We start from the raw sequence: 12,224 nt of genomic DNA, 5'->3' as shown, positions 1-12,224 counted from the left end.
CTGATTTCGTCTTTACATTTCCCTCAGTCTTGTATTTTTTGAAGGCCTTTTCTTTAGCACTAATATGCATTTTTATGGTGGAGTTTAGCCACCCAGGGTTTAGTTTAGCTCTTTTAAATTTATTTCCCTTTGGAATGCACTGGCCAATCCCCTTGTTAAGTATGCTCTTGAAGCACTCCCATTTTTCCTCCGTGTTCTTTGTTCCCAGGGTTCTATCCCATTTGATATTTTCTAGCAGCGAGCGCAGTTTTGGGAAATTGGCTCTTTTGAAATTCAGTGTTCTTATATTACCCTTGTGTTTCCTATTACTGTAATTAATACTGAAACTTATTGACCTATGGTCACTGTTTCCTAAGTTGCCCCGTATTTCTATATCCGTGAGCATATGTGGATTATATGTCCATGCATGTTTGTTAATATTATTTATATGTATTTGCTACACACATTTCATGTTAAATCGTTGTATAAAGATAATTTTTTAGGTATTGTCATCCCAGCATAGCTTCCACTCATGTGCATTGGTTGTGCATGTGGGTTTTTTATTCAGAAGCTTGGGATTCCAACACCTAGTCAGGAGCAGCAGCGGGCACAGGGTATTTCAACACATTCAGATTTCCTTAGCGCTGTTTTTTTACTTTTATATTTCATTTCCTAATTAATCGCCCAAAATTTGTTTAGTGGGTGTCTCTGTCAGCACCACTCACTCACAAATCTTTCAATTGCAAAATCGTAGAAGCCAGGTGGTAAATTGTGAGTTGAATAGCACCTGCAAATCCTGTAGCTTCTGACTTTTAGGCTGCATTCACACTTGAGCGTAGCGTTTTCGCGCGTTTTTTACCGCAATTTTTACAGCGATTTTACCGCAATTTTTTTTTTTGGAGGCAGGCATTGACATCTATCAAACACGCTGGTAATCAGCCCAAAAAGAAGCTCATGTACTTTTTTCAGCTACAGGCGTTTTGCTTCAGGAGTTAAAATGCTCAGATGTGAACAGGGGCCATTTAAATGAATGGGGTTTTACTTGTTGGGTGTTTTGGAACGTTTTTTTTTTTTGCATTTTTGGAGCTGAAAAATGCTCAAAAACACCCAGGTGTGAATGGAGCCTAAGGAAACAAGATACTTACCAGCCCATGGAGTCCAGTGCTGAACTTTGCAATAGTCATCTTGGATTTGGAAGTTGGCTGTGACTTCCAGGTGTTTCACAGCCAGCTTCCCACTGTGCATGCGTTAGTTCTAGCAGAAAGGGAGACTGGTCTTGCAGCCTCCTGGTAAGTGTGATGTTACCTCAACAAGCTGCAGGCTCATCTAGGCCCTCATCTACGAAAGAATAAAATAGTGGGAATAAGTACCTGGCAAAAAAGGGACTTGCTGCCTGAAAAAAAGGAAACAAAAAAGCTGCAATTAGGATAGCAGCTGGGGAGAGGCAGATAAATAGGGGCAATTTTTTTTTTCAGGTTTGCTTTAATAACCTTTATGGTAGGTGCAATTTGGCTACTGTTATGGAATGAAATCACAAAGTGAAATCAATCAGTGAGATACTAATTCCATCCACCTAAAACTGCAGCTGAGCTAAATCAGAAGGTTCACCCAATTTATCTTAATCTGAGTTCTCTGTAATCCACTTTAGGCCCCTTTCACACAGGCGGACCGTTCAGATCCACCTGTCTGTTTTTTTGGCGGATCTGAACGGTCCCCCCATGCATTCCTATGGGGCATCGGATGTCAGCGGAGACATGTCCGCTGACATCCGACCCGATCCGATCCGTCAAATCTGGACGGATGGAAACCCTATTTTCCATCTGTCCAGCGGATCGGATCAGATGGGATCGGGTGAGAACGGACTGACGGTCCGTTGACATCCGATTTCCCCCATAGAGATGCATGGGGAACTGTCAGCTGTGTCTCCGCACACAGCGCGGAGACACAGCTGTCCTCCTGCTGCTCAGCGGGGGATCGGCGGCTCGATCCCCCGCTGAGAAAAACGGACTCCGTCCAGCGGACGGAGTGTGTGAAAGAGCCCTAAAACTAAAATTCACCCCCCACATTGTCACTGGAAGTATATTGCCTTAAACAGTGATGTGTAACTTCTTTACTGCTTCCTGAATCACCAATTACATGTCAGCTTTCAAAGCTGATTTGGATCTAATTGGTGGCTGTGAGTAATGGCCTAGTACAGGCATTTTGATACATCTGGCTTTCTGTAGGAGTTGGTGTGGTGTGTTGGTGTGTTTGGGAAGGGCTCTCCTGCAGAGGTTTAAGATCACTAGTGAAGTAGAAATGCCTAGATGAATGTACTAAACAGTTGTGCTGTGCACCCCAAGATTTGTGTTTCCAACAACACTATATAGTAATAATAATAAAAATAATAGTACACCATTCCAATGGGGCACCTCAGTTTATTACCATTTAAGGTTCCCCTCAATGCAAAGCCCCTTTGTAAGCAAAAGCAAGACCTCTATCCCATTGTTGCTTGTTGTTGCCTTTGAGATGTAGTAATGCTCATACAGGATCATCTTTTTCATGGTCACGCAGCAATACTATGTTTCACAAATAGGTGGCTCTGCAGGCTAATTGTAATTTTAAACTGTATTGCCAAAACAGGAGGTGGTATACTCCCAGTGCTGCTACATGGAGCAAACCTCCTAAAAATACATTATTTTTAAATAAGTTCACAGTACTTCAAACACTGGAAAGGTCCAAGGTCAGAAAGCACAAGGTTCCAAGCATTTCGTATTATAGTAACAGTTAATTCATTGATATTTTTGGTTAGGCTTTTTTTGTTTTACCAGTGCGATTGTTTTAACTTCAGCAACAAAATAAATGGTAATCTTTGTTTGAAGCTGGGCCAGGGAGCATAAACAAGATAAAGGATAATGCACAGTGGCTTATTTATCAAACAAATTGAAAGATGACCTTTCTTTATATTTGTGCTCCTTGAAAAGGAAAGCGCTGATATGAGCACGCTCTGAAGGTATAGCAAACATAATGGCCGTGTATTCTTTGGGGAACAAGAGTCTGCAAAAAGGTGACATTCATGTAAAATTGTTATCTGGTATGTCGACAAGCCTCAGGTTCATCCCAAACATGTCACCAAGGAAATCTTACAGAGGAAAGTGAAATAGCTTCTTCCACCTTGAAATGACATTGAATGTTCCAGTGGCTACAGGCTGGATTTTCCAGATGAGTAATTGCTGTGTCTGTACCTGATCTTAACTCTTTCACAGCTGGAGTAGGGAGAAACTGGAGCAGTGCAATGCATTGTGGGCCTCCTGGCAGCCTATGTGTTAACGAGACTACTAATGAACGATCCAAAGTCTGTTACCCTTCGAGCTCAATCTGTTCCCGCAGGGACTTACAGACATTTTGTAGCCATCCACCCAAATCTGTTCGCTTACCAAGTCTCTTCCACGCATCACAATACAGATACACTGGGGACCATTCATCAGAATCTCATTGCTCCATGACATGGCCACAGATGACAAAAGATGTATCACTTCACTGCCCGTGGGGCTTTGCAGGAAGCTATGGTTAGAGTAGGGTTAACATGAAGTCCATTCCCAATGTGATGGCAGATGGCTTAGAATGATGACCTGCTGATCGCAATATATAACCTGTTGGTGAGAAGTAGCTTGTTGGCAAGAAAATCAATTTATTATGACAAAATGACACCAGAATTTATCAATAGTTGGGAACAAGCCCTGCTTGGGCCTGGCATTAAGATTGCATTCTTGGAGTGAAAAAGAATTAAGGAGTGATGGTTGAAGCAAGGTGTGATGAGAGGTGTGTATATATAATATGTGGAAAGTGAATTTTATTCTGAATCTGTTCACCAGACCCTTTATTTATAATTAAAACGTGACTAGTTCTAAAAAGGTTTATGTAAAGGGAAACTGTACCGAAAGAATATAATAGTCAACATTGCTGACCATTACGGTATTTCTAAAGATACTAGCTGCCTGGCTGTCAAGATGATCCTTAGGCTTTAATACATTCTGATCTAGAACAAGTATGCAGATTAGAAGTTCTGACATTGCTCTGCATGCTTATTTTGAGACTATAATCCCTGAAGTAATTGTGAACCATTTAAACACAGTTGCAGAAAGAGAACAAAGGGATGACATTTTTAGTGTTTGGCTTCTCCATCATCGTCCAGTAAAGGCCCGTACACACTTGACGGAAAGCGGACAAAATATCCTCCGATTTTTCTCTCTCTTGCTCAGCGTTCATAACCGTTTTTAGTTGAGAGTGCATAAATGTTCATGAAATTTCTCGTCCGATTTTTTTTTTTTTTCTGGGACATTTGTTCCTAGACTTCCGGGTCGTCAGCAACTTCAGATCATGCGCTGTTTTTCGTATCCGATTTTTCGCGGACGTACTGCATACACATTAAACGAAAATTGGTCGTCTGGGGACGGACGATAAAAATTTTGGTTTTTGTCCCTCCGTTTTTTTTCGTTGAAAAGGTCGGCATCGGCTGCTGAAAGTTAACAGGCTGTAGGGGCTGGGGGGTTGGTGGCCAGGCTGTATTGCTTAACTGCAATACAGAAAAGCCGGGTCAACAAATTATTTGGCAACTATATACAGTATTGCCTGTTGCATCTACATTTAAAGTGGAGTTCCACCCATTTTTGGAACTTTAGATCTTTGTAATCCCCTTTAAAATGGCTTTTACCAATGGAAACTTTTTTTTTTTTTTTTTGCTAGTAAATACCTTAATTTCGGATTTATTCCTCCTCTTCTCACTTCCTGGTCCGATCGGCGATGACGTCATTCGGCGATCCGCAGTGTCTGCTGGGATGTATTCTATTCCAGAAATCTCAGTAGCTGTATCTGTACTGAGCCGTGCCTGCCCCGCCTCCGCCCCGCCTCCTCTCAATGAATTGCATTGTATGAATGTATTAAGGCTGTTCTCTGCCCAGCCTCCGCCCCGCCTCCTCTCAATACAACTCAATGAGAGGAGGCGGGGTGGAGGCGGGGCAGAGAACGGCCTTAATACATTCATACAATGCAACTGAATGAGAGGAGGCGGGGCGGAGGCGGGGCAGGCACGGCTCAGTACAGATACAGCTACTGAGATTTCTGGAATAGAATACATCCCAGCAGACACTGCGGATCGCCGAATGACGTCATCGCCGATCGGACCAGGAAGTGAGGAGAGGAGGAATAAAGCCGAAATTAAGGTATTTACTAGCAAAAAAAAAAAAAAAAAGTTTCCATTGGTAAAAGCCGTTTTAAAGGGGATTACAAAGATCTATGTATTCCAACCTATTAAAAATGGGTGGAACTCCGCTTTAAAATAGTATAGTGCCTTTTAATTCATTTTACTAAGTTTGTACATAGTTCAATAACTTTTATTTTTTTTTTTATGGTTTATTTTTACTTAGCTTCTAATCATATTTAGCCTTTTCTCACAAGAACTATGAATGCTGGCTTCTAAACGGTTTTCTTTACTGAACTTCAGCTCTTCATATACATACAGTGGGTACGGAAAGTATTCAGACCCCCTTAAATTTGTCACTCTTTGTTTTATTGCAGCCATTTGCTAAAATCATTTAAGTTCATTCTTCTTCCTCATGAATGTACACATAGCACCCCATACTGACAGAAAAACACAGAATTGTTGACATTGTTGCAGATTTATTCAAAAAGAAAAACTAAAATATCACATGGTCCTAAGTATTCAGACCCTTAGCTGTGACACTCATATATTTAACTCAGGTGCTTTCCATTTCTTCTGATCATCCTTGAGATGGTTCTAAACCTTCATTTGAGTCCAGCTGTGTTTGATTATACTGATTGGACTTGATTAGGAAAGCCACACACCTGTCTATATAAGACCTTCCAGATCACAATGCATGTCAGAGCAAATGAGAATCATGAGGTCAAAGGAACTGCCTGAAGAGCTCAGAGACAGAATTGTGGCAAGGCACAGATCTGGCCAAGGTTACAAAAAGATTTCTGCTGCACTTAAGGTTCCTAAGAGCACAGTGGCCTCCATAATCCTCAAATGGAAGACGTTTGGGACGACCAGAACCCTTCCTAGAGCTGGCCATCTGGCCAAACTGAGCTATCGGGGGAGAAGAGCCTTGGTGAGAGAGGTAAAGAAGAACCCAAAGATCACTGTGGCTGAGCTCCAGAGATGCAGTCAGGAGATGGGAGAAAGTTGTAGAAAGTCAACCATCACTGCAGCCCTCCACCAGTCGGGGCTTTATGGCAGAGTGGCCCGACGGAAGCCTCTCCTTACTGTAAGACACATGAAAGCCCGCATGGAGTTTGCTAAAAAAACACCTGAAGGACTCCATGATGGTGAGAAATAAGATTCTCTGGTCTGATGAGACCAAAATAGAACTTTTTGGCCTTAATTCTAAGCGGTATGTGTGGAGAAAACCAGGCACTGCTCATCACCTGTCCAATACAGTCCCAACAGTGAAGCATGGTGGTGGCAGCATCATGCTGTGGGGGTGTTTTTCAGCTGCAGGGACAGGACGACTGGTTGCAATCGAGGGAAAGATGAATGCGGCCAAGTACAGGGATATCCTGGACAAAAACCTTCTCCAGAGTGCTCTGGACCTCAGACTGGGCCGAAGGTTTACCTTCCAACAAGACAATGACCCTAAGCACACAGCTAAAATAACGAAGGAGTGGCTTCACAACGACTCCGTGACTGTTCTTGAATGGCCCAGCCAGAGCCCTGACTTAAACCCAATTGAGCATCTCTGGAGAGACCTAAAAATGGCTGTCCACCAACGTTTACCATCCAACCTGACAGAACTGGAGAGGATCTGCAAGGAGGAATGGCAGAGGATCCCCAAATCCAGGTGTGAAAGACTTGTTACATCTTTCCCAAAAAGACTCCTGGCTGTATTAGATCAAAAGGGGGCTTCTACTAAATACTGAGCAAAGGGTCTGAATACTTAGGACCATGTGATATTTCAGTTTTTCTTTTTTAATGAATCTGCAACAATGTCAACAATTCTGTGTTTTTCAGGGAAAACCCTGTAGGCGAGGAAATGGGAATTTTAATGTGCCATAAGAACATCAGATGAAAAAACATTTTAATGTGCCATAAGAACATCAGATTAAAAAACATTTTAATGTGTCATACAAACATTAGATGAAAAAACAAATTATAAAAAATGGAATATAAATTTTATTAAAGACATAATGATAAAAACAGCATATGACAATGCAGCATCTAAAAGGTGTATCATATAAAGTAACGCATCCTGTAATGTGTTAGATCTATGTGTTTTGCCCACACTTTGGGCTTCCTCAGGATCCGGATATGTAGCACACTTTTCCAGACATAATATATACAGCATAAATAAAAACACCAGACCAAATCTCATCAGCCAAGCCACGAAACATATTATGGTATACTAAAGAGTACACAATATAAATAGGCCGAGAAGGGGATCATACAAACCCCTGCATAATAATATACCCAAATGGGAATAAATGCCGTCAAATAATCAGTGCAAATAGCACAGAGCCAAACAAGCCTCTCACTGCTAAATACCACTTATACTTTTATATTGCCATATCCAATAGAAAAAGAAAATCTGTATGTAGGGGAAAGTAACACCCAACACACTTCCTGTTAGCAATTAGCTGGCTCTAAATGCAAAAACTCCAGAAAACATAAAGACACGCCACTGCTCATCTCCCGACTAGGACAATCTGCACTCCTCGGATTCCCGCACAGGGCGGCTTTCATAGGCATGCGCAGGGGGTGTGCCAGGTGTGCCTAGGCACACCCTTAATCACATTGTGCATTGCAGATTCCCCCTAATTCCCGGGCTTACCCCCCTCTTTGTTGCCCCTCCCCCCACCCTGCAGTGCTGCTGGCTGCCCTCCTCTTCTTATCCCCCCTCCCTGGCTGCTGTGGGGGATGTTTCAGGATGAAGAGCGGGGAAAGGGGCTAGTAAATAGTTCCTTTTCTAAATGAACACAGTAAACACACCCACTCACTGTGTCCATTCATAAATAAAGCATAGTAAACTATGTTTTCTATGCTTCCATTTGTGAATGAACAGGAAGCCACTCAGCACAGAGTACTTCCCATTCATTCACTGTCCCGTGCAGCTGAGGCTGTAGAGAAAGGCATGTGTGTTTGAGCTTTGGGGTGCACACCCTAATGCAATAGGCTGCGCACACCTTTGGCGGCTTTTCATGTTCCTCAAGCAGCTCACGTGGCAATGGCTCACATGCGTTTAAATCAGCGCAATAGAAAATGCCTTGCCCACCGCTGGGTGCATGTTGAACCTGCATGCAGTCGGCAATGACGGGAAATTCATTTGCATGGTCTGCCTCAAATGGCAATGGATAAGGAGGCAGATGCACACATTTCAAAGCCTAGAGGCTGTAGAGGAAAGTATGCGGCAAATATTGATGCCACGGCCAAGACGTAGGCCCAACCATCGCAAAAGCATGCAGATATTTCCAAATGTGAAAAAGGAAGGGCCTTCTTTTCCCATGTCAGAGAGTTCAAAGCTCATTGATGAAGAATGGGAAAGATCTGATAAGAAGATCAATTTACAGTAAAAGTTCTCCAAGCTTTATCCAATGAATCTGGCTGATGCATGTTTAAGCAACACACTTTCAGGAGTCTTTGAGGCCCACCAGCGTCTGGTGTGCAAGTGCCTTTGCCTTTTTAATACCTTTACGGATCCTATGGATTGAAAAGTGGACATAAGGCTGGTTCACACCAGATGCAGTCCAATGCGTTTTTTATTCAGTCAAAAATGCATTAACTGTGTTTACCATGGATTCCAATGGCCTTCTTCACACCAATGCAGTGTGTTCCAGTACAGTCAACCAAAGGAGAACATGTTGCATTTTTTCTGTATGGAATGCATTGATAACATGGCAAAACCTATTAAAAGAATGCACATGCAGAAAGACCTCTTCAATGCAGAAGTTGTGGAGGACTTGAACCTAGCTACTGACTTTTGGTGGAGGCTTCAATAGACCTTGTTCTAGGGCTGGCACATTCAGTCACAGCCATGAGAGCTTTGTGGTTTTCGCTCCTGGAGGGTGCATGAAGCTTCCACACAAGCCCTTTGTAACCTTCTCCATAATGGGAGTTGTTGTTTGGCAAAACGCTGGACAAAGTGAGTGGAAGAAGAAATGGCCAGACTGTGGCCACAGTCTAATGAGAGGAAGCAACCGTCTTTTTGCTCAAGTCAGTCGATCTTCAGAAGGATTCACGAGGCCAAATTCTATAAGCCATGCTGAAATTTACCAGATCACAGTGAAGGGGTCTCAAACTTCCTTTTTACATGAAATCAAATCCAGATTCCAGAGCAGTCTGCTAGACATCTGGAAAGTCTTTTGAAGGTGTGCCCAACCAGTGTTTTTTAGTGGAAGCCAGGATAGACTCTATTTGGAGGGTTTGGGTGACAAACATCAAAGACAGTTAGGTGGGAGCACAAATCCTTTTATTCATTACCAACAGGTCTCAAGAAGAAAGAAATATTGCAAGATTACGTATAAGAATTATACTGCAACAAGTCCAAAGTGCTGGTGCCACCAAAAGAACAAAATCTGGGGGTTTCTTCCCATTCTTTCTAGTACCCAAGGCACCAGGAGCTTTCCCCATTGTCTGGGTTTTAATAAATAAAATGGGTAAATACACACGGTTCAAGGTTCAAGATGGAGTCCGTGCAAACAGTCATGGCGATTGTCCAGCTGTCACTTCCAGTTCATGTGTTGCCATTTTTAGAATTTGGCACAGCACCAAAAATCATTTTGTTGGCAGTGTTTGGGGATAGGCTCTATCACTATGATGTTTTGATTGCCGCATGTGTAAGCCAGTAGCTGGCAAAGCATCACAACCTTGTCCTAGAAGTCCCTTTTTTAAGTTCAGTCGACTAGTAAACAAACAGGGAAAGCAGTTAAAGAGGAAGTAAACCCTCCTCGGGAAGTTGTACCTATAGGTAAGCCTATGATAAGGCTTACCTATAGGTACTGTAAATATCTCCTAAACATGTACCGTTTAGGAGATATTTACCTTCGATGCATCCAGTGACGTCACCGGCGCATGCGCTATGAAGGAACGGCCGCTCGTGCCGTTCCTTCAGAGCCCCGTGCCGTGACTGTCGGCTCCCGTGCGCGTGCGCGGGAGTGACGTCACCGCGGCTCCGGCCAATCAGATGGCCGGATGCCGCGATCCCGGAAGACGGGCGACTAGACATGTCGCCCGTCATAGAGGTGAGCGGACGGCACGGCGGGGGCTCGTTCTAAGGTAAGTATTTCATAATGAGCTAGTATGCGATGCATACTAGCTCATTATGTATTTCTCTTTCAGGTTGTAGAAAAAAAAAAAAAATTTTTACCGAGTTTACAACCTCTTTAACCCCTTCTTAATCTTTGAAGGATCTTCGAGTAGTTTTTCGTGCCTGAATAAGTCAAGTGGTTTTTCAAGACTGCAAAATTCTTAAAATGAAAATCTGCATGTGAAGAGTCATGGAGACAGCATTTATGTCAGCGAGGGATTGCATTTTCCCTATTGGGACATTTTACAGCGGCCATTCCAGTGTTGCCTTTCCAATTTGCCTTACTCAGTCAATGGGATGGGCTGTTTATGAATCAGAAGTTCTTTGTGTATGCACAAATTAGCAAGAACTGGAGTTTTGGACATTACCAGTGTTCCTCTCAGCACAGAAGATTGAATAATTCTGACGTCGGATGCCAGTCTGCCTCCAGTCTGAGGAGACAAGTGCAAGGCTCTTGGAGCCTGGTATATAGGGCTAAGTTGCGCTAGATTGTGCTGAGATGACAATGATTATCAAAAAAAACACAATAACTGATGTAATAACACCCAAAAGGAATGTCCTCAATAATATCAAAAATAATGTCCAAATGACAGACACAGTCCAAAATCCGGAATCCCAAGGTCAGAAGAAAATAAGCCAATACTCATGTAGTCTCCTTACCAGATAAAGGGAAAGAGTTTGCCCCAAAAAACTCAGGTATGTGTTGAATCCACCAGCCTCAGATCAGTATGATCAAAAATCCTCTCATTGGTGAATGGCAATCATATGTGGAAAGAAATTGAAAACTTCCATAGCGTAATATTGTTAGGCATTCATATGTCACCCTAAGGAGTGCACACCGTCACCAGAGCCAGATAGCAGAATATAGTAGGAGCACCGACACCCTTATGTCCCAAATGCTTACCAGATGGCAAAATTATAAAGCAAAGGAAAGATGTAGCACACAAGATCCACCAGATCAGAAGGACCACTCCCAACACCACTGCCTCTTACGGAACATTAATAAGTTGTAAGCCAAACAATCCCACGAAAGATTCTCAGGGCAGGTAGCCAGTGGAACGATCACTCCAATGCAGCACAATATGGAAAACAAGAAGCGCTAGATAGTGTATTACCACCAGACTTTATTTGTAACAGAAAGAAAGCAACTTACAAAGTTTGAAGAGTCAAAGCATGGATAGAGCTGGATTGAAGTAAGCCTTGGAGCCTGGAGCCTGGTGAATGCTCTAAATTTCTTAAATGGAAGGCTGTTTTTTTTCTAGCACTGCAAGCCTTTCAGGATCTTCCTCTAAGGGGCCCAAGTGAAGTTGATGATTGACAACAGGACAGCAGTAGCCTACATTGCCCGCCAAAGGGGCACCAAGAGTCTTTTCCTATTACATTTCGCAACATAAACTTTTCGCTGGGCGGAGAGCTGCTTACAGGCAGTTAACAGCAGTCTACTTACTGGAAAATAATTTTCCGAAAATAAGTACAGTACCTAAACTAGCATTGGGTCTATGGGGCATTCCAGTGGTAGTTCTCATAGAGACTCCACTAAACATGCAGCTTCCTGGAAATTTGCAAAAAGGTACAAAGGTGAAGTGATAGACAATGGATTCACAGTGCCATTCGTTTTTTTTTTTTTTTCCATTTGTGTTTTGTCTTCCTCCAGTGTCCTTAATTATAAAGATTCATCTGAAAATTTGGACAGATGATGTTTATGTCATACAGGTGATTTCCACCTGATGAGGAGGCCTTGGTTTTCATTGCTCCCCCAGATGTAATCAGCACCACCAATCCCGTTTCTTGTCAAATGAGATCTTTTGTCAATGACAGCACCCCAATCCAGTGAGACCCTTTTAATAGCCTGGCTATTGAATTTACTGGACTAGAGGTGCAGGGATTCTCATCTGAGGTGGTTCAGACCTTGGCGAGGACCACAAGACCATGAACCCTACATATGTT

The sequence above is a fragment of the Pelophylax lessonae genome, assembly GCF_965119305.1.
Source record: "Pelophylax lessonae genome assembly, chromosome: 7".
NCBI lineage: Eukaryota > Metazoa > Chordata > Amphibia > Anura > Ranidae > Pelophylax > Pelophylax lessonae.
This window is presented reverse-complemented; position numbering follows the sequence as displayed.